At 47.3% G+C, this 19,730-nt stretch overlaps 10 non-coding genes and 2 pseudogenes across 10 annotated transcripts; all 12 read left to right on the forward strand.

Moving 5' to 3' along the window:
• Window positions 1-1,119: 1,119 nt before the first annotated feature.
• Window positions 1,120-1,325, forward strand: LOC142275715 (U2 spliceosomal RNA; annotated as a pseudogene).
• A 1,387-nt stretch (window positions 1,326-2,712) lies between these two features.
• Window positions 2,713-2,903, forward strand: LOC142275708 (U2 spliceosomal RNA). The gene has a single exon (XR_012739328.1). It is a non-coding gene; the product is annotated as a U2 spliceosomal RNA (small nuclear RNA).
• A 1,387-nt stretch (window positions 2,904-4,290) lies between these two features.
• Window positions 4,291-4,481, forward strand: LOC142275719 (U2 spliceosomal RNA). The gene has a single exon (XR_012739336.1). It is a non-coding gene; the product is annotated as a U2 spliceosomal RNA (small nuclear RNA).
• Window positions 4,482-5,867: 1,386 nt separating this feature from the next.
• LOC142275721 (U2 spliceosomal RNA) lies at window positions 5,868-6,058 on the forward strand. Its single transcript, XR_012739337.1, has one exon. It is a non-coding gene; the product is annotated as a U2 spliceosomal RNA (small nuclear RNA).
• Window positions 6,059-7,445: 1,387 nt separating this feature from the next.
• Window positions 7,446-7,636, forward strand: LOC142275685 (U2 spliceosomal RNA). The gene has a single exon (XR_012739307.1). It is a non-coding gene; the product is annotated as a U2 spliceosomal RNA (small nuclear RNA).
• Window positions 7,637-9,023: 1,387 nt separating this feature from the next.
• On the forward strand, window positions 9,024-9,214 carry LOC142275686 (U2 spliceosomal RNA). Its single transcript, XR_012739308.1, has one exon. It is a non-coding gene; the product is annotated as a U2 spliceosomal RNA (small nuclear RNA).
• Window positions 9,215-10,601: 1,387 nt separating this feature from the next.
• On the forward strand, window positions 10,602-10,792 carry LOC142275688 (U2 spliceosomal RNA). Its single transcript, XR_012739309.1, has one exon. It is a non-coding gene; the product is annotated as a U2 spliceosomal RNA (small nuclear RNA).
• A 1,387-nt stretch (window positions 10,793-12,179) lies between these two features.
• Window positions 12,180-12,306, forward strand: LOC142275718 (U2 spliceosomal RNA; annotated as a pseudogene).
• Window positions 12,307-12,994: 688 nt separating this feature from the next.
• Window positions 12,995-13,187, forward strand: LOC142275717 (U2 spliceosomal RNA). Its single transcript, XR_012739335.1, has one exon. It is a non-coding gene; the product is annotated as a U2 spliceosomal RNA (small nuclear RNA).
• Window positions 13,188-14,574: 1,387 nt separating this feature from the next.
• Window positions 14,575-14,765, forward strand: LOC142275689 (U2 spliceosomal RNA). Its single transcript, XR_012739310.1, has one exon. It is a non-coding gene; the product is annotated as a U2 spliceosomal RNA (small nuclear RNA).
• A 2,189-nt stretch (window positions 14,766-16,954) lies between these two features.
• On the forward strand, window positions 16,955-17,147 carry LOC142275716 (U2 spliceosomal RNA). The gene has a single exon (XR_012739334.1). It is a non-coding gene; the product is annotated as a U2 spliceosomal RNA (small nuclear RNA).
• A 1,387-nt stretch (window positions 17,148-18,534) lies between these two features.
• LOC142275690 (U2 spliceosomal RNA) lies at window positions 18,535-18,725 on the forward strand. Its single transcript, XR_012739311.1, has one exon. It is a non-coding gene; the product is annotated as a U2 spliceosomal RNA (small nuclear RNA).
• Window positions 18,726-19,730: the final 1,005 nt, after the last annotated feature.

Genomic DNA, 19,730 nt, shown 5'->3' on the forward strand with positions numbered 1-19,730 from the left:
ACAAGGATCCTCGCAAGGGTGGGAAGGGCGTACCCGATATCCCCACCCTCCTGCGATCCTCCTTCGTATGTGACTGCGTTCGCCGAACTCTGCGAGTCAAGAGAGGTTCCGCGGGTGGGTCCATGTCTCGCTTCTTCCTGCTCCCCCTTTGGAGACGGTTAGGCTGGGACAAGTGGGACAGCTCCTTCCCCTACAACTGGACGGCGCCATGGTTCTACGGAGACGTGGTTCGGTTTGTGAGGGAACACCAACTGGAGGGACTCAAGCCTGATTTGTGGAAGCCAAAGACTATCCACAAACTCATCAGAGCCAAGGACGAAATGGAGAACATTCCAGGACTTCATCACGACACACTGGAGACTGTTTGGACAAACGTGTCATCGGCTGGATTGACCAACGGGCACAAGGACTTGTCATGGATGGCGATACAGGGCGGACTGCCCGTCCGGTCATTCATGCACGCCCGGAACCTGTGCAAAACCCGGTACTGCCCAAGGTGCCCCTTCGTGGAGGAAACATCGCTGCACGCCTTTTGGGACTGCCGTTTCGCACAGCGCCTGTTGGTTGCCCTGGAGGATGACCTGAGGAACTCCGTCCCCAGAGGGAGCCTATCGTACCATTCCGTACTTTATGGACTCTTCCCTGGGACTCACACCGTTGGAGCCATCCAGGAGGCTTGGCGCCTTATGAACTGCTTTAAGGACGCTATATGGGTCGCCAGGAACCGGCTCATCTTGAAGAGGGAGAGGATGTCTATCCAGGATTGCCGCAGGCTGACCCACAGCCTGCTCAGAGACTATTCCATCATGGACAGTCCGGACGACAGCGCCGAGGAGGAGGTTTAGACCTCTTCCATGCCCCCTCCCTCCTTTTCCCGTTATGTGCGTCTTTCAATAAAGCTTCGGGCCTGTGATTTCCCCACCCTATCCCCCTTTTCCCCTACCCCCATCCCCCAATCGCCGGTTCGTCGTTATTTATTGTCTAACTTTTTCTTTCAGCTTGAGTGTTATGGATAAGCATAGGAGGGTGATGTATAGTTTAGTGCGTCGTACTCTATGGCTATGTAAGAAGGATTGTATAGTTCTGTGTGTACGGGGCTGCGGCACTGTACACGGTTTGTTACCTTTTTGTGAGTAGTGCATGATAATAAAGATGCTGTTAAATCAAAAAAATCTGTTCTTATCAGTTTAATATCTGATACGTCCCCTATCTGGGGACCATATATTAAATGGATTTTTAGAACAGGGAGATGGAAAAAGAGCTTGCTCTGTCCACTCCACGCATTGACCTGGTATTGCAGTACCTCCAGGAACGGTGCACCCCTTCTTAACCCAGTTTCCAAAAGCAGAACTCAATTCACCTGATTCATATTAGCCCGATTTAATGAATTGGAAGAAAGCATACGTCTTCATATGCACCTCAATTTGGCCCATTCACTTTTCACACTTCCTCCTTTTGTTTTTTATCTTTCACACTTTTGACTTTCTTTATTCATCCAAATAGCAAACTCATCACCACTCAACCTGACCAACTCGGCTATGTCCCCGTGCTGCAGTTCTCTGTCTTATCTAGATCATTTGCAATTGAATGGAATAGATCCCTTTTGGACAAAGTGGATTCACCTGCTGCTGCAGTGACCACAGGTGTGATAACATCTAGAATTGGCATCTGGTGCGATCTCTCCGCTTCCACTCCAAAGAAAGTTACCTGTTTATTCCTATCATGCATTGGTTTTTGGGGTTTTCTTTGAGTAATGATGATCTCTTTAGTAGTCTGTTGGCGCCCTCTCCTGGAGGAATAGTTTGCTTGCTCTTGGACATTCTAAAAGAGAGGTCATGATAGACATTGAGCTTCTGAGCTCAATTGGGGACAGTCATGGGTGATGAATGTTTGCAACCTACTGCGAAGCCTCATACCGCAATATAAGGAACGTCAAATACTAAGAAAGGGCGGCCTATGAAAGAATTACTACTTTCAATAAGTACACTTAAACGGCTAATTGGGAATAGAAAAACTGTAAAAAGCCCTCTGAGAAAGCCCCCCTCTAACCTTTGATAGTAAGCTTTTCTGTAGTCTGCCTGTTGATGTATTTTCCGTTTGAACTGTGCACAACATGAAGAGACGGAACACTGGCGGCTTGTCACAATGCCCCCCGATGACATCACAATAGCGCTGCTGCCTAGAAAACAAGCTGCGCAGAAGAAGTTGTTCTTTGGGTGGGAGGGTGGGCTAGTGGAAGGAGGGGGCAATCTCTTTTTTTCCCGGGTGGTAGGGGGATGACAGGAGAAGGGAAGCGGGTGGTGAGAAAGGTACAGAGGGCAGGGTTTGGGGGCTGGGAAGGAAAGGGAAAAGATTAGGGTTTGGGGATGATGAAAGGGCTTTCTACGGGTAAGGATGGCAAAGGGTGGCAGTGACGGAAAGTCAGGCAACCTGTCCTGTCCGTCTTTTTGTATCGTGAATTGGAAAGACTGCAAGGGGGAGGGGAGTTGCTTGCGCCCTAAAGGAGGAGTTATTCAGATTCATTGCAGTGGGCGGCGGCTGCAAAACGCACCATTCTTCTTGTTTTGGCTCTGCAAAGCAGCCTTTTCAAGGGTTGGCTTGGGTGACAAAATGTCTTGTGTAGGCGTGGGTTTGTCTCCCTCTCGCTCTCTCTCCCTAAGATGTGTCCGGCATAGGCCAGGGTGCCACTCGAGGCCCAAACCAATTCTGGTTATCGCTTCTCGGCCTTTTGGCTAAGATCAAGTGTAGTATCTGTTCTTATCAGTTTAATATCTGATACGTCCCCTATCTGGGGACCATATATTAAATGGATTTTTAGAACAGGGAGATGGAAAAAGAGCTTGCTCTGTCCACTCCACGCATTGACCTGGTATTGCAGTACCTCCAGGAACGGTGCACCCCTTCTTAACCCAGTTTCCAAAAGCAGAACTCAATTCACCTGATTCATATTAGCCCGATTTAATGAATTGGAAGAAAGCATACGTCTTCATATGCACCTCAATTTGGCCCATTCACTTTTCACACTTCCTCCTTTTGTTTTTTATCTTTCACACTTTTGACTTTCTTTATTCATCCAAATAGCAAACTCATCACCACTCAACCTGACCAACTCGGCTATGTCCCCGTGCTGCAGTTCTCTGTCTTATCTAGATCATTTGCAATTGAATGGAATAGATCCCTTTTGGACAAAGTGGATTCACCTGCTGCTGCAGTGACCACAGGTGTGATAACATCTAGAATTGGCATCTGGTGCGATCTCTCCGCTTCCACTCCAAAGAAAGTTACCTGTTTATTCCTATCATGCATTGGTTTTTGGGGTTTTCTTTGAGTAATGATGATCTCTTTAGTAGTCTGTTGGCGCCCTCTCCTGGAGGAATAGTTTGCTTGCTCTTGGACATTCTAAAAGAGAGGTCATGATAGACATTGAGCTTCTGAGCTCAATTGGGGACAGTCATGGGTGATGAATGTTTGCAACCTACTGCGAAGCCTCATACCGCAATATAAGGAACGTCAAATACTAAGAAAGGGCGGCCTATGAAAGAATTACTACTTTCAATAAGTACACTTAAACGGCTAATTGGGAATAGAAAAACTGTAAAAAGCCCTCTGAGAAAGCCCCCCTCTAACCTTTGATAGTAAGCTTTTCTGTAGTCTGCCTGTTGATGTATTTTCCGTTTGAACTGTGCACAACATGAAGAGACGGAACACTGGCGGCTTGTCACAATGCCCCCCGATGACATCACAATAGCGCTGCTGCCTAGAAAACAAGCTGCGCAGAAGAAGTTGTTCTTTGGGTGGGAGGGTGGGCTAGTGGAAGGAGGGGGCAATCTCTTTTTTTCCCGGGTGGTAGGGGGATGACAGGAGAAGGGAAGCGGGTGGTGAGAAAGGTACAGAGGGCAGGGTTTGGGGGCTGGGAAGGAAAGGGAAAAGATTAGGGTTTGGGGATGATGAAAGGGCTTTCTACGGGTAAGGATGGCAAAGGGTGGCAGTGACGGAAAGTCAGGCAACCTGTCCTGTCCGTCTTTTTGTATCGTGAATTGGAAAGACTGCAAGGGGGAGGGGAGTTGCTTGCGCCCTAAAGGAGGAGTTATTCAGATTCATTGCAGTGGGCGGCGGCTGCAAAACGCACCATTCTTCTTGTTTTGGCTCTGCAAAGCAGCCTTTTCAAGGGTTGGCTTGGGTGACAAAATGTCTTGTGTAGGCGTGGGTTTGTCTCCCTCTCGCTCTCTCTCCCTAAGATGTGTCCGGCATAGGCCAGGGTGCCACTCGAGGCCCAAACCAATTCTGGTTATCGCTTCTCGGCCTTTTGGCTAAGATCAAGTGTAGTATCTGTTCTTATCAGTTTAATATCTGATACGTCCCCTATCTGGGGACCATATATTAAATGGATTTTTAGAACAGGGAGATGGAAAAAGAGCTTGCTCTGTCCACTCCACGCATTGACCTGGTATTGCAGTACCTCCAGGAACGGTGCACCCCTTCTTAACCCAGTTTCCAAAAGCAGAACTCAATTCACCTGATTCATATTAGCCCGATTTAATGAATTGGAAGAAAGCATACGTCTTCATATGCACCTCAATTTGGCCCATTCACTTTTCACACTTCCTCCTTTTGTTTTTTATCTTTCACACTTTTGACTTTCTTTATTCATCCAAATAGCAAACTCATCACCACTCAACCTGACCAACTCGGCTATGTCCCCGTGCTGCAGTTCTCTGTCTTATCTAGATCATTTGCAATTGAATGGAATAGATCCCTTTTGGACAAAGTGGATTCACCTGCTGCTGCAGTGACCACAGGTGTGATAACATCTAGAATTGGCATCTGGTGCGATCTCTCCGCTTCCACTCCAAAGAAAGTTACCTGTTTATTCCTATCATGCATTGGTTTTTGGGGTTTTCTTTGAGTAATGATGATCTCTTTAGTAGTCTGTTGGCGCCCTCTCCTGGAGGAATAGTTTGCTTGCTCTTGGACATTCTAAAAGAGAGGTCATGATAGACATTGAGCTTCTGAGCTCAATTGGGGACAGTCATGGGTGATGAATGTTTGCAACCTACTGCGAAGCCTCATACCGCAATATAAGGAACGTCAAATACTAAGAAAGGGCGGCCTATGAAAGAATTACTACTTTCAATAAGTACACTTAAACGGCTAATTGGGAATAGAAAAACTGTAAAAAGCCCTCTGAGAAAGCCCCCCTCTAACCTTTGATAGTAAGCTTTTCTGTAGTCTGCCTGTTGATGTATTTTCCGTTTGAACTGTGCACAACATGAAGAGACGGAACACTGGCGGCTTGTCACAATGCCCCCCGATGACATCACAATAGCGCTGCTGCCTAGAAAACAAGCTGCGCAGAAGAAGTTGTTCTTTGGGTGGGAGGGTGGGCTAGTGGAAGGAGGGGGCAATCTCTTTTTTCCCGGGTGGTAGGGGGATGACAGGAGAAGGGAAGCGGGTGGTGAGAAAGGTACAGAGGGCAGGGTTTGGGGGCTGGGAAGGAAAGGGAAAAGATTAGGGTTTGGGGATGATGAAAGGGCTTTCTACGGGTAAGGATGGCAAAGGGTGGCAGTGACGGAAAGTCAGGCAACCTGTCCTGTCCGTCTTTTTGTATCGTGAATTGGAAAGACTGCAAGGGGGAGGGGAGTTGCTTGCGCCCTAAAGGAGGAGTTATTCAGATTCATTGCAGTGGGCGGCGGCTGCAAAACGCACCATTCTTCTTGTTTTGGATCTGCAAAGCAGCCTTTTCAAGGGTTGGCTTGGGTGACAAAATGTCTTGTGTAGGCGTGGGTTTGTCTCCCTCTCGCTCTCTCTCCCTAAGATGTGTCCGGCATAGGCCAGGGTGCCACTCGAGGCCCAAACCAATTCTGGTTATCGCTTCTCGGCCTTTTGGCTAAGATCAAGTGTAGTATCTGTTCTTATCAGTTTAATATCTGATACGTCCCCTATCTGGGGACCATATATTAAATGGATTTTTAGAACAGGGAGATGGAAAAAGAGCTTGCTCTGTCCACTCCACGCATTGACCTGGTATTGCAGTACCTCCAGGAACGGTGCACCCCTTCTTAACCCAGTTTCCAAAAGCAGAACTCAATTCACCTGATTCATATTAGCCCGATTTAATGAATTGGAAGAAAGCATACGTCTTCATATGCACCTCAATTTGGCCCATTCACTTTTCACACTTCCTCCTTTTGTTTTTTATCTTTCACACTTTTGACTTTCTTTATTCATCCAAATAGCAAACTCATCACCACTCAACCTGACCAACTCGGCTATGTCCCCGTGCTGCAGTTCTCTGTCTTATCTAGATCATTTGCAATTGAATGGAATAGATCCCTTTTGGACAAAGTGGATTCACCTGCTGCTGCAGTGACCACAGGTGTGATAACATCTAGAATTGGCATCTGGTGCGATCTCTCCGCTTCCACTCCAAAGAAAGTTACCTGTTTATTCCTATCATGCATTGGTTTTTGGGGTTTTCTTTGAGTAATGATGATCTCTTTAGTAGTCTGTTGGCGCCCTCTCCTGGAGGAATAGTTTGCTTGCTCTTGGACATTCTAAAAGAGAGGTCATGATAGACATTGAGCTTCTGAGCTCAATTGGGGACAGTCATGGGTGATGAATGTTTGCAACCTACTGCGAAGCCTCATACCGCAATATAAGGAACGTCAAATACTAAGAAAGGGCGGCCTATGAAAGAATTACTACTTTCAATAAGTACACTTAAACGGCTAATTGGGAATAGAAAAACTGTAAAAAGCCCTCTGAGAAAGCCCCCCTCTAACCTTTGATAGTAAGCTTTTCTGTAGTCTGCCTGTTGATGTATTTTCCGTTTGAACTGTGCACAACATGAAGAGACGGAACACTGGCGGCTTGTCACAATGCCCCCCGATGACATCACAATAGCGCTGCTGCCTAGAAAACAAGCTGCGCAGAAGAAGTTGTTCTTTGGGTGGGAGGGTGGGCTAGTGGAAGGAGGGGGCAATCTCTTTTTTTCCCGGGTGGTAGGGGGATGACAGGAGAAGGGAAGCGGGTGGTGAGAAAGGTACAGAGGGCAGGGTTTGGGGGCTGGGAAGGAAAGGGAAAAGATTAGGGTTTGGGGATGATGAAAGGGCTTTCTACGGGTAAGGATGGCAAAGGGTGGCAGTGACGGAAAGTCAGGCAACCTGTCCTGTCCGTCTTTTTGTATCGTGAATTGGAAAGACTGCAAGGGGGAGGGGAGTTGCTTGCGCCCTAAAGGAGGAGTTATTCAGATTCATTGCAGTGGGCGGCGGCTGCAAAACGCACCATTCTTCTTGTTTTGGCTCTGCAAAGCAGCCTTTTCAAGGGTTGGCTTGGGTGACAAAATGTCTTGTGTAGGCGTGGGTTTGTCTCCCTCTCGCTCTCTCTCCCTAAGATGTGTCCGGCATAGGCCAGGGTGCCACTCGAGGCCCAAACCAATTCTGGTTATCGCTTCTCGGCCTTTTGGCTAAGATCAAGTGTAGTATCTGTTCTTATCAGTTTAATATCTGATACGTCCCCTATCTGGGGACCATATATTAAATGGATTTTTAGAACAGGGAGATGGAAAAAGAGCTTGCTCTGTCCACTCCACGCATTGACCTGGTATTGCAGTACCTCCAGGAACGGTGCACCCCTTCTTAACCCAGTTTCCAAAAGCAGAACTCAATTCACCTGATTCATATTAGCCCGATTTAATGAATTGGAAGAAAGCATACGTCTTCATATGCACCTCAATTTGGCCCATTCACTTTTCACACTTCCTCCTTTTGTTTTTTATCTTTCACACTTTTGACTTTCTTTATTCATCCAAATAGCAAACTCATCACCACTCAACCTGACCAACTCGGCTATGTCCCCGTGCTGCAGTTCTCTGTCTTATCTAGATCATTTGCAATTGAATGGAATAGATCCCTTTTGGACAAAGTGGATTCACCTGCTGCTGCAGTGACCACAGGTGTGATAACATCTAGAATTGGCATCTGGTGCGATCTCTCCGCTTCCACTCCAAAGAAAGTTACCTGTTTATTCCTATCATGCATTGGTTTTTGGGGTTTTCTTTGAGTAATGATGATCTCTTTAGTAGTCTGTTGGCGCCCTCTCCTGGAGGAATAGTTTGCTTGCTCTTGGACATTCTAAAAGAGAGGTCATGATAGACATTGAGCTTCTGAGCTCAATTGGGGACAGTCATGGGTGATGAATGTTTGCAACCTACTGCGAAGCCTCATACCGCAATATAAGGAACGTCAAATACTAAGAAAGGGCGGCCTATGAAAGAATTACTACTTTCAATAAGTACACTTAAACGGCTAATTGGGAATAGAAAAACTGTAAAAAGCCCTCTGAGAAAGCCCCCCTCTAACCTTTGATAGTAAGCTTTTCTGTAGTCTGCCTGTTGATGTATTTTCCGTTTGAACTGTGCACAACATGAAGAGACGGAACACTGGCGGCTTGTCACAATGCCCCCCGATGACATCACAATAGCGCTGCTGCCTAGAAAACAAGCTGCGCAGAAGAAGTTGTTCTTTGGGTGGGAGGGTGGGCTAGTGGAAGGAGGGGGCAATCTCTTTTTTTCCCGGGTGGTAGGGGGATGACAGGAGAAGGGAAGCGGGTGGTGAGAAAGGTACAGAGGGCAGGGTTTGGGGGCTGGGAAGGAAAGGGAAAAGATTAGGGTTTGGGGATGATGAAAGGGCTTTCTACGGGTAAGGATGGCAAAGGGTGGCAGTGACGGAAAGTCAGGCAACCTGTCCTGTCCGTCTTTTTGTATCGTGAATGGGAAAGACTGCAAGGGGGAGGGGAGTTGCTTGCGCCCTAAAGGAGGAGTTATTCAGATTCATTGCAGTGGGCGGCGGCTGCAAAACGCACCATTCTTCTTGTTTTGGCTCTGCAAAGCAGCCTTTTCAAGGGTTGGCTTGGGTGACAAAATGTCTTGTGTAGGCGTGGGTTTGTCTCCCTCTCGCTCTCTCTCCCTAAGATGTGTCCGGCATAGGCCAGGGTGCCACTCGAGGCCCAAACCAATTCTGGTTATCGCTTCTCGGCCTTTTGGCTAAGATCAAGTGTAGTATCTGTTCTTATCAGTTTAATATCTGATACGTCCCCTATCTGGGGACCATATATTAAATGGATTTTTAGAACAGGGAGATGGAAAAAGAGCTTGCTCTGTCCACTCCACGCATTGACCTGGTATTGCAGTACCTCCAGGAACGGTGCACCCCTTCTTAACCCAGTTTCCAAAAGCAGAACTCAATTCACCTGATTCATATTAGCCCGATTTAATGAATTGGAAGAAAGCATACGTCTTCATATGCACCTCAATTTGGCCCATTCACTTTTCACACTTCCTCCTTTTGTTTTTTATCTTTCACACTTTTGACTTTCTTTATTCATCCAAATAGCAAACTCATCACCACTCAACCTGACCAACTCGGCTATGTCCCCGTGCTGCAGTTCTCTGTCTTATCTAGATCATTTGCAATTGAATGGAATAGATCCCTTTTGGACAAAGTGGATTCACCTGCTGCTGCAGTGACCACAGGTGTGATAACATCTAGAATTGGCATCTGGTGCGATCTCTCCGCTTCCACTCCAAAGAAAGTTACCTGTTTATTCCTATCATGCATTGGTTTTTGGGGTTTTCTTTGAGTAATGATGATCTCTTTAGTAGTCTGTTGGCGCCCTCTCCTGGAGGAATAGTTTGCTTGCTCTTGGACATTCTAAAAGAGAGGTCATGATAGACATTGAGCTTCTGAGCTCAATTGGGGACAGTCATGGGTGATGAATGTTTGCAACCTACTGCGAAGCCTCATACCGCAATATAAGGAACGTCAAATACTAAGAAAGGGCGGCCTATGAAAGAATTACTACTTTCAATAAGTACACTTAAACGGCTAATTGGGAATAGAAAAACTGTAAAAAGCCCTCTGAGAAAGCCCCCCTCTAACCTTTGATAGTAAGCTTTTCTGTAGTCTGCCTGTTGATGTATTTTCCGTTTGAACTGTGCACAACATGAAGAGACGGAACACTGGCGGCTTGTCACAATGCCCCCCGATGACATCACAATAGCGCTGCTGCCTAGAAAACAAGCTGCGCAGAAGAAGTTGTTCTTTGGGTGGGAGGGTGGGCTAGTGGAAGGAGGGGGCAATCTCTTTTTTTCCCGGGTGGTAGGGGGATGACAGGAGAAGGGAAGCGGGTGGTGAGAAAGGTACAGAGGGCAGGGTTTGGGGGCTGGGAAGGAAAGGGAAAAGATTAGGGTTTGGGGATGATGAAAGGGCTTTCTACGGGTAAGGATGGCAAAGGGTGGCAGTGACGGAAAGTCAGGCAACCTGTCCTGTCCGTCTTTTTGTATCGTGAATTGGAAAGACTGCAAGGGGGAGGGGAGTTGCTTGCGCCCTAAAGGAGGAGTTATTCAGATTCATTGCAGTGGGCGGCGGCTGCAAAACGCACCATTCTTCTTGTTTTGGCTCTGCAAAGCAGCCTTTTCAAGGGTTGGCTTGGGTGACAAAATGTCTTGTGTAGGCGTGGGTTTGTCTCCCTCTCGCTCTCTCTCCCTAAGATGTGTCCGGCATAGGCCAGGGTGCCACTCGAGGCCCAAACCAATTCTGGTTATCGCTTCTCGGCCTTTTGGCTAAGATCAAGTGTAGTATCTGTTCTTATCAGTTTAATATCTGATACGTCCCCTATCTGGGGACCATATATTAAATGGATTTTTAGAACAGGGAGATGGAAAAAGAGCTTGCTCTGTCCACTCCACGCATTGACCTGGTATTGCAGTACCTCCAGGAACGGTGCACCCCTTCTTAACCCAGTTTCCAAAAGCAGAACTCAATTCACCTGATTCATATTAGCCCGATTTAATGAATTGGAAGAAAGCATACGTCTTCATATGCACCTCAATTTGGCCCATTCACTTTTCACACTTCCTCCTTTTGTTTTTTATCTTTCACACTTTTGACTTTCTTTATTCATCCAAATAGCAAACTCATCACCACTCAACCTGACCAACTCGGCTATGTCCCCGTGCTGCAGTTCTCTGTCTTATCTAGATCATTTGCAATTGAATGGAATAGATCCCTTTTGGACAAAGTGGATTCACCTGCTGCTGCAGTGACCACAGGTGTGATAACATCTAGAATTGGCATCTGGTGCGATCTCTCCGCTTCCACTCCAAAGAAAGTTACCTGTTTATTCCTATCATGCATTGGTTTTTGGGGTTTTCTTTGAGTAATGATGATCTCTTTAGTAGTCTGTTGGCGCCCTCTCCTGGAGGAATAGTTTGCTTGCTCTTGGACATTCTAAAAGAGAGGTCATGATAGACATTGAGCTTCTGAGCTCAATTGGGGACAGTCATGGGTGATGAATGTTTGCAACCTACTGCGAAGCCTCATACCGCAATATAAGGAACGTCAAATACTAAGAAAGGGCGGCCTATGAAAGAATTACTACTTTCAATAAGTACACTTAAACGGCTAATTGGGAATAGAAAAACTGTAAAAAGCCCTCTGAGAAAGCCCCCCTCTAACCTTTGATAGTAAGCTTTTCTGTAGTCTGCCTGTTGATGTATTTTCCGTTTGAACTGTGCACAACATGAAGAGACGGAACACTGGCGGCTTGTCACAATGCCCCCCGATGACATCACAATAGCGCTGCTGCCTAGAAAACAAGCTGCGCAGAAGAAGTTGTTCTTTGGGTGGGAGGGTGGGCTAGTGGAAGGAGGGGGCAATCTCTTTTTTTCCCGGGTGGTAGGGGGATGACAGGAGAAGGGAAGCGGGTGGTGAGAAAGGTACAGAGGGCAGGGTTTGGGGGCTGGGAAGGAAAGGGAAAAGATTAGGGTTTGGGGATGATGAAAGGGCTTTCTACGGGTAAGGATGGCAAAGGGTGGCAGTGACGGAAAGTCAGGCAACCTGTCCTGTCCGTCTTTTTGTATCGTGAATTGGAAAGACTGCAAGGGGGAGGGGAGTTGCTTGCGCCCTAAAGGAGGAGTTATTCAGATTCATTGCAGTGGGCGGCGGCTGCAAAACGCACCATTCTTCTTGTTTTGGCTCTGCAAAGCAGCCTTTTCAAGGGTTGGCTTGGGTGACAAAATGTCTTGTGTAGGCGTGGGTTTGTCTCCCTCTCGCTCTCTCTCCCTAAGATGTGTCCGGCATAGGCCAGGGTGCCACTCGAGGCCCAAACCAATTCTGGTTATCGCTTCTCGGCCTTTTGGCTAAGATCAAGTGTAGTATCTGTGAGGCTCGGCAGATGCAATGCACACTGGAAGGTTGCGCTTGCTAGTACTCTTGATGTATAGTATATTCATCTAGAGGAAAACATGGCCCTACCAGGATCGAGGCTATTAGACTGAGTAAGTGTGGGGGCTATGGTGCAATGTGCCCCAGGACTGACGACCCTGGAGTGAGTCTGAGCTTGCTGGCTTGGGACCCCGGCGAGCCTTGGGCTCTGTAGCACACCGTACCTTGCCCTTTCATACTTTCTGAGCATATTGCTCTATCCCGGCCTTCTGGCTAGGAAGGGAAATTTTTATAATCATGGTCGGAGGTCCGTTCAGCTTTGGGCTGAGAAACCAACACCCGGTTGGAGGTCCGGGTCAGCTTCGGCTGAGAAACCAACACCCGGTTGGAGGTCTGGGTCAGCTTCGGCTGAGAAACCAACACCCGGTTGGAGGTCCGGGTCAGCTTTGGCTGAGAAACCAACACCCGGTTGGAGGTCCGGTTAGCCTTGGGCTGAGAAACCAACACCGGTTGACGGTCCGGGCAGTTTCGGCTGCGAAACCAACAACTAGTAGCTCTCTACTCCACTTGGGTAAGATGCCTGGGTGGACGCTGGGAGCAACGACAAGGCTCAACCAAGCTTCGGCTTGGGGGAGCACCGAAGATCCCTGACCCTTGCTGTGGCCTTCTGGCTCGGAGGGACGGGGTTGATTTTTGGGGACCCTCTCCTCACGGAGGGGTCCACACGAATCCTAGCCTTTGCACTGTTTTTGGTGTGACTTCGGTCATGCATTTTTTGCGGTGCTTTGGAAAGCTTCATTAAATCAAAAATCTGTTCTTATCAGTTTAATATCTGATACGTCCCCTATCTGGGGACCATATATTAAATGGATTTTTAGAACAGGGAGATGGAAAAAGAGCTTGCTCTGTCCACTCCACGCATTGACCTGGTATTGCAGTACCTCCAGGAACGGTGCACCCCTTCTTAACCCAGTTTCCAAAAGCAGAACTCAATTCACCTGATTCATATTAGCCCGATTTAATGAATTGGAAGAAAGCATACGTCTTCATATGCACCTCAATTTGGCCCATTCACTTTTCACACTTCCTCCTTTTGTTTTTTATCTTTCACACTTTTGACTTTCTTTATTCATCCAAATAGCAAACTCATCACCACTCAACCTGACCAACTCGGCTATGTCCCCGTGCTGCAGTTCTCTGTCTTATCTAGATCATTTGCAATTGAATGGAATAGATCCCTTTTGGACAAAGTGGATTCACCTGCTGCTGCAGTGACCACAGGTGTGATAACATCTAGAATTGGCATCTGGTGCGATCTCTCCGCTTCCACTCCAAAGAAAGTTACCTGTTTATTCCTATCATGCATTGGTTTTTGGGGTTTTCTTTGAGTAATGATGATCTCTTTAGTAGTCTGTTGGCGCCCTCTCCTGGAGGAATAGTTTGCTTGCTCTTGGACATTCTAAAAGAGAGGTCATGATAGACATTGAGCTTCTGAGCTCAATTGGGGACAGTCATGGGTGATGAATGTTTGCAACCTACTGCGAAGCCTCATACCGCAATATAAGGAACGTCAAATACTAAGAAAGGGCGGCCTATGAAAGAATTACTACTTTCAATAAGTACACTTAAACGGCTAATTGGGAATAGAAAAACTGTAAAAAGCCCTCTGAGAAAGCCCCCCTCTAACCTTTGATAGTAAGCTTTTCTGTAGTCTGCCTGTTGATGTATTTTCCGTTTGAACTGTGCACAACATGAAGAGACGGAACACTGGCGGCTTGTCACAATGCCCCCCGATGACATCACAATAGCGCTGCTGCCTAGAAAACAAGCTGCGCAGAAGAAGTTGTTCTTTGGGTGGGAGGGTGGGCTAGTGGAAGGAGGGGGCAATCTCTTTTTTTCCCGGGTGGTAGGGGGATGACAGGAGAAGGGAAGCGGGTGGTGAGAAAGGTACAGAGGGCAGGGTTTGGGGGCTGGGAAGGAAAGGGAAAAGATTAGGGTTTGGGGATGATGAAAGGGCTTTCTACGGGTAAGGATGGCAAAGGGTGGCAGTGACGGAAAGTCAGGCAACCTGTCCTGTCCGTCTTTTTGTATCGTGAATTGGAAAGACTGCAAGGGGGAGGGGAGTTGCTTGCGCCCTAAAGGAGGAGTTATTCAGATTCATTGCAGTGGGCGGCGGCTGCAAAACGCACCATTCTTCTTGTTTTGGCTCTGCAAAGCAGCCTTTTCAAGGGTTGGCTTGGGTGACAAAATGTCTTGTGTAGGCGTGGGTTTGTCTCCCTCTCGCTCTCTCTCCCTAAGATGTGTCCGGCATAGGCCAGGGTGCCACTCGAGGCCCAAACCAATTCTGGTTATCGCTTCTCGGCCTTTTGGCTAAGATCAAGTGTAGTATCTGTTCTTATCAGTTTAATATCTGATACGTCCCCTATCTGGGGACCATATATTAAATGGATTTTTAGAACAGGGAGATGGAAAAAGAGCTTGCTCTGTCCACTCCACGCATTGACCTGGTATTGCAGTACCTCCAGGAACGGTGCACCCCTTCTTAACCCAGTTTCCAAAAGCAGAACTCAATTCACCTGATTCATATTAGCCCGATTTAATGAATTGGAAGAAAGCATACGTCTTCATATGCACCTCAATTTGGCCCATTCACTTTTCACACTTCCTCCTTTTGTTTTTTATCTTTCACACTTTTGACTTTCTTTATTCATCCAAATAGCAAACTCATCACCACTCAACCTGACCAACTCGGCTATGTCCCCGTGCTGCAGTTCTCTGTCTTATCTAGATCATTTGCAATTGAATGGAATAGATCCCTTTTGGACAAAGTGGATTCACCTGCTGCTGCAGTGACCACAGGTGTGATAACATCTAGAATTGGCATCTGGTGCGATCTCTCCGCTTCCACTCCAAAGAAAGTTACCTGTTTATTCCTATCATGCATTGGTTTTTGGGGTTTTCTTTGAGTAATGATGATCTCTTTAGTAGTCTGTTGGCGCCCTCTCCTGGAGGAATAGTTTGCTTGCTCTTGGACATTCTAAAAGAGAGGTCATGATAGACATTGAGCTTCTGAGCTCAATTGGGGACAGTCATGGGTGATGAATGTTTGCAACCTACTGCGAAGCCTCATACCGCAATATAAGGAACGTCAAATACTAAGAAAGGGCGGCCTATGAAAGAATTACTACTTTCAATAAGTACACTTAAACGGCTAATTGGGAATAGAAAAACTGTAAAAAGCCCTCTGAGAAAGCCCCCCTCTAACCTTTGATAGTAAGCTTTTCTGTAGTCTGCCTGTTGATGTATTTTCCGTTTGAACTGTGCACAACATGAAGAGACGGAACACTGGCGGCTTGTCACAATGCCCCCCGATGACATCACAATAGCGCTGCTGCCTAGAAAACAAGCTGCGCAGAAGAAGTTGTTCTTTGGGTGGGAGGGTGGGCTAGTGGAAGGAGGGGGCAATCTCTTTTTTTCCCGGGTGGTAGGGGGATGACAGGAGAAGGGAAGCGGGTGGTGAGAAAGGTACAGAGGGCAGGGTTTGGGGGCTGGGAAGGAAAGGGAAAAGATTAGGGTTTGGGGATGATGAAAGGGCTTTCTACGGGTAAGGATGGCAAAGGGTGGCAGTGACGGAAAGTCAGGCAACCTGTCCTGTCCGTCTTTTTGTATCGTGAATTGGAAAGACTGCAAGGGGGAGGGGAGTTGCTTGCGCCCTAAAGGAGGAGTTATTCAGATTCATTGCAGTGGGCGGCGGCTGCAAAACGCACCATTCTTCTTGTTTTGGCTCTGCAAAGCAGCCTTTTCAAGGGTTGGCTTGGGTGACAAAATGTCTTGTGTAGGCGTGGGTTTGTCTCCCTCTCGCTCTCTCTCCCTAAGATGTGTCCGGCATAGGCCAGGGTGCCACTCGAGGCCCAAACCAATTCTGGTTATCGCTTCTCGGCCTTTTGGCTAAGATCAAGTGTAGTGTTGTTCGAAGAGGTGGTTTAAGCTCCAGGCCACCTTAGTACAATGATACAATGCACACTGGAAGGTTGCACTTGCTAGTACTCTGGGTGGATAGTATATTCATCTAGAGGAAAACATGGCCCTACCAGGATCGAGGCTATTAGACTGAGTAAGGGTGGGGGGCTATGGTACAACGTGCCCCAGGACTGACGACCCTGGAGTGAGTCTGAGCTTGCTGGCTTGGGACCCCGGCAAGCCTTGGGCTCTGTAGCACACCGTACCTTGCCTTTTCATACTTTTTGAGCATATTATCCTATCCCGGCCTTCTGGCTAGGAAGGGAAATTTTTATAATCCCGGTCGGAGGTCTGGTCAGCTTTGGGCTGAGAAACTAACACCCGGTTGGAGGTCTGGGTCAGCTTCGGCTGAGAAACCAACACCCGGTTGGAGGTCTGGGTCAGCTTCGGCTGAGAAACCAACACCCGGTTGGAGGTCCGGTTAGCCTTGGGCTGAGAAACCAACACCGGTTGACGGTCCGGGCAGTTTTGGCTGCGAAACCAACAACTAGTAGCTCTCTACTCCACTTGGGTAAGATGCCTGGGTGGACGCTGGGAGCAACGACAAGGCTCAACCAGGCTTCGGCTTGGGGGAGCACCGAAGATCCCTGACCCTTGCTGTGGCCTTCTGGCTCGGAGGGACGGGGTTGATTTTTGGGGACCCTCTCCTCACGGTGGGGTCCACACGAATCCTAGCCTTTGCACTGTTTTTGGTGTGACTTCGGTCATGCATTTTTTGTGGTGCTTTGGAAAGCTTCATTAAATCAAAAATCTGTTCTTATCAGTTTAATATCTGATACGTCCCCTATCTGGGGACCATATATTAAATGGATTTTTAGAACAGGGAGATGGAAAAAGAGCTTGCTCTGTCCACTCCACGCATTGACCTGGTATTGCAGTACCTCCAGGAACGGTGCACCCCTTCTTAACCCAGTTTCCAAAAGCAGAACTCAATTCACCTGATTCATATTAGCCCGATTTAATGAATTGGAAGAAAGCATACGTCTTCATATGCACCTCAATTTGGCCCATTCACTTTTCACACTTCCTCCTTTTGTTTTTTATCTTTCACACTTTTGACTTTCTTTATTCATCCAAATAGCAAACTCATCACCACTCAACCTGACCAACTCGGCTATGTCCCCGTGCTGCAGTTCTCTGTCTTATCTAGATCATTTGCAATTGAATGGAATAGATCCCTTTTGGACAAAGTGGATTCACCTGCTGCTGCAGTGACCACAGGTGTGATAACATCTAGAATTGGCATCTGGTGCGATCTCTCCGCTTCCACTCCAAAGAAAGTTACCTGTTTATTCCTATCATGCATTGGTTTTTGGGGTTTTCTTTGAGTAATGATGATCTCTTTAGTAGTCTGTTGGCGCCCTCTCCTGGAGGAATAGTTTGCTTGCTCTTGGACATTCTAAAAGAGAGGTCATGATAGACATTGAGCTTCTGAGCTCAATTGGGGACAGTCATGGGTGATGAATGTTTGCAACCTACTGCGAAGCCTCATACCGCAATATAAGGAACGTCAAATACTAAGAAAGGGCGGCCTATGAAAGAATTACTACTTTCAATAAGTACACTTAAACGGCTAATTGGGAATAGAAAAACTGTAAAAAGCCCTCTGAGAAAGCCCCCCTCTAACCTTTGATAGTAAGCTTTTCTGTAGTCTGCCTGTTGATGTATTTTCCGTTTGAACTGTGCACAACATGAAGAGACGGAACACTGGCGGCTTGTCACAATGCCCCCCGATGACATCACAATAGCGCTGCTGCCTAGAAAACAAGCTGCGCAGAAGAAGTTGTTCTTTGGGTGGGAGGGTGGGCTAGTGGAAGGAGGGGGCAATCTCTTTTTTTCCCGGGTGGTAGGGGGATGACAGGAGAAGGGAAGCGGGTGGTGAGAAAGGTACAGAGGGCAGGGTTTGGGGGCTGGGAAGGAAAGGGAAAAGATTAGGGTTTGGGGATGATGAAAGGGCTTTCTACGGGTAAGGATGGCAAAGGGTGGCAGTGACGGAAAGTCAGGCAACCTGTCCTGTCCGTCTTTTTGTATCGTGAATTGGAAAGACTGCAAGGGGGAGGGGAGTTGCTTGCGCCCTAAAGGAGGAGTTATTCAGATTCATTGCAGTGGGCGGCGGCTGCAAAACGCACCATTCTTCTTGTTTTGGCTCTGCAAAGCAGCCTTTTCAAGGGTTGGCTTGGGTGACAAAATGTCTTGTGTAGGCGTGGGTTTGTCTCCCTCTCGCTCTCTCTCCCTAAGATGTGTCCGGCATAGGCCAGGGTGCCACTCGAGGCCCAAACCAATTCTGGTTATCGCTTCTCGGCCTTTTGGCTAAGATCAAGTGTAGTATCTGTTCTTATCAGTTTAATATCTGATACGTCCCCTATCTGGGGACCATATATTAAATGGATTTTTAGAACAGGGAGATGGAAAAAGAGCTTGCTCTGTCCACTCCACGCATTGACCTGGTATTGCAGTACCTCCAGGAACGGTGCACCCCTTCTTAACCCAGTTTCCAAAAGCAGAACTCAATTCACCTGATTCATATTAGCCCGATTTAATGAATTGGAAGAAAGCATACGTCTTCATATGCACCTCAATTTGGCCCATTCACTTTTCACACTTCCTCCTTTTGTTTTTTATCTTTCACACTTTTGACTTTCTTTATTCATCCAAATAGCAAACTCATCACCACTCAACCTGACCAACTCGGCTATGTCCCCGTGCTGCAGTTCTCTGTCTTATCTAGATCATTTGCAATTGAATGGAATAGATCCCTTTTGGACAAAGTGGATTCACCTGCTGCTGCAGTGACCACAGGTGTGATAACATCTAGAATTGGCATCTGGTGCGATCTCTCCGCTTCCACTCCAAAGAAAGTTACCTGTTTATTCCTATCATGCATTGGTTTTTGGGGTTTTCTTTGAGTAATGATGATCTCTTTAGTAGTCTGTTGGCGCCCTCTCCTGGAGGAATAGTTTGCTTGCTCTTGGACATGCTAAAAGAGAGGTCATGATAGACATTGAGCTTCTGAGCTCAATTGGGGACAGTCATGGGTGATGAATGTTTGCAACCTACTGCGAAGCCTCATACCGCAATATAAGGAACGTCAAATACTAAGAAAGGGCGGCCTATGAAAGAATTACTACTTTCAATAAGTACACTTAAACGGCTAATTGGGAATAGAAAAACTGTAAAAAGCCCTCTGAGAAAGCCCCCCTCTAACCTTTGATAGTAAGCTTTTCTGTAGTCTGCCTGTTGATGTATTTTCCGTTTGAACTGTGCACAACATGAAGAGACGGAACACTGGCGGCTTGTCACAATGCCCCCCGATGACATCACAATAGCGCTGCTGCCTAGAAAACAAGCTGCGCAGAAGAAGTTGTTCTTTGGGTGGGAGGGTGGGCTAGTGGAAGGAGGGGGCAATCTCTTTTTTTCCCGGGTGGTAGGGGGATGACAGGAGAAGGGAAGCGGGTGGTGAGAAAGGTACAGAGGGCAGGGTTTGGG

Source organism: Anomaloglossus baeobatrachus, unplaced genomic scaffold (genome assembly GCF_048569485.1).
Source record: "Anomaloglossus baeobatrachus isolate aAnoBae1 unplaced genomic scaffold, aAnoBae1.hap1 Scaffold_3851, whole genome shotgun sequence".
NCBI classification, from domain to species: Eukaryota; Metazoa; Chordata; class Amphibia; order Anura; family Aromobatidae; genus Anomaloglossus; species Anomaloglossus baeobatrachus.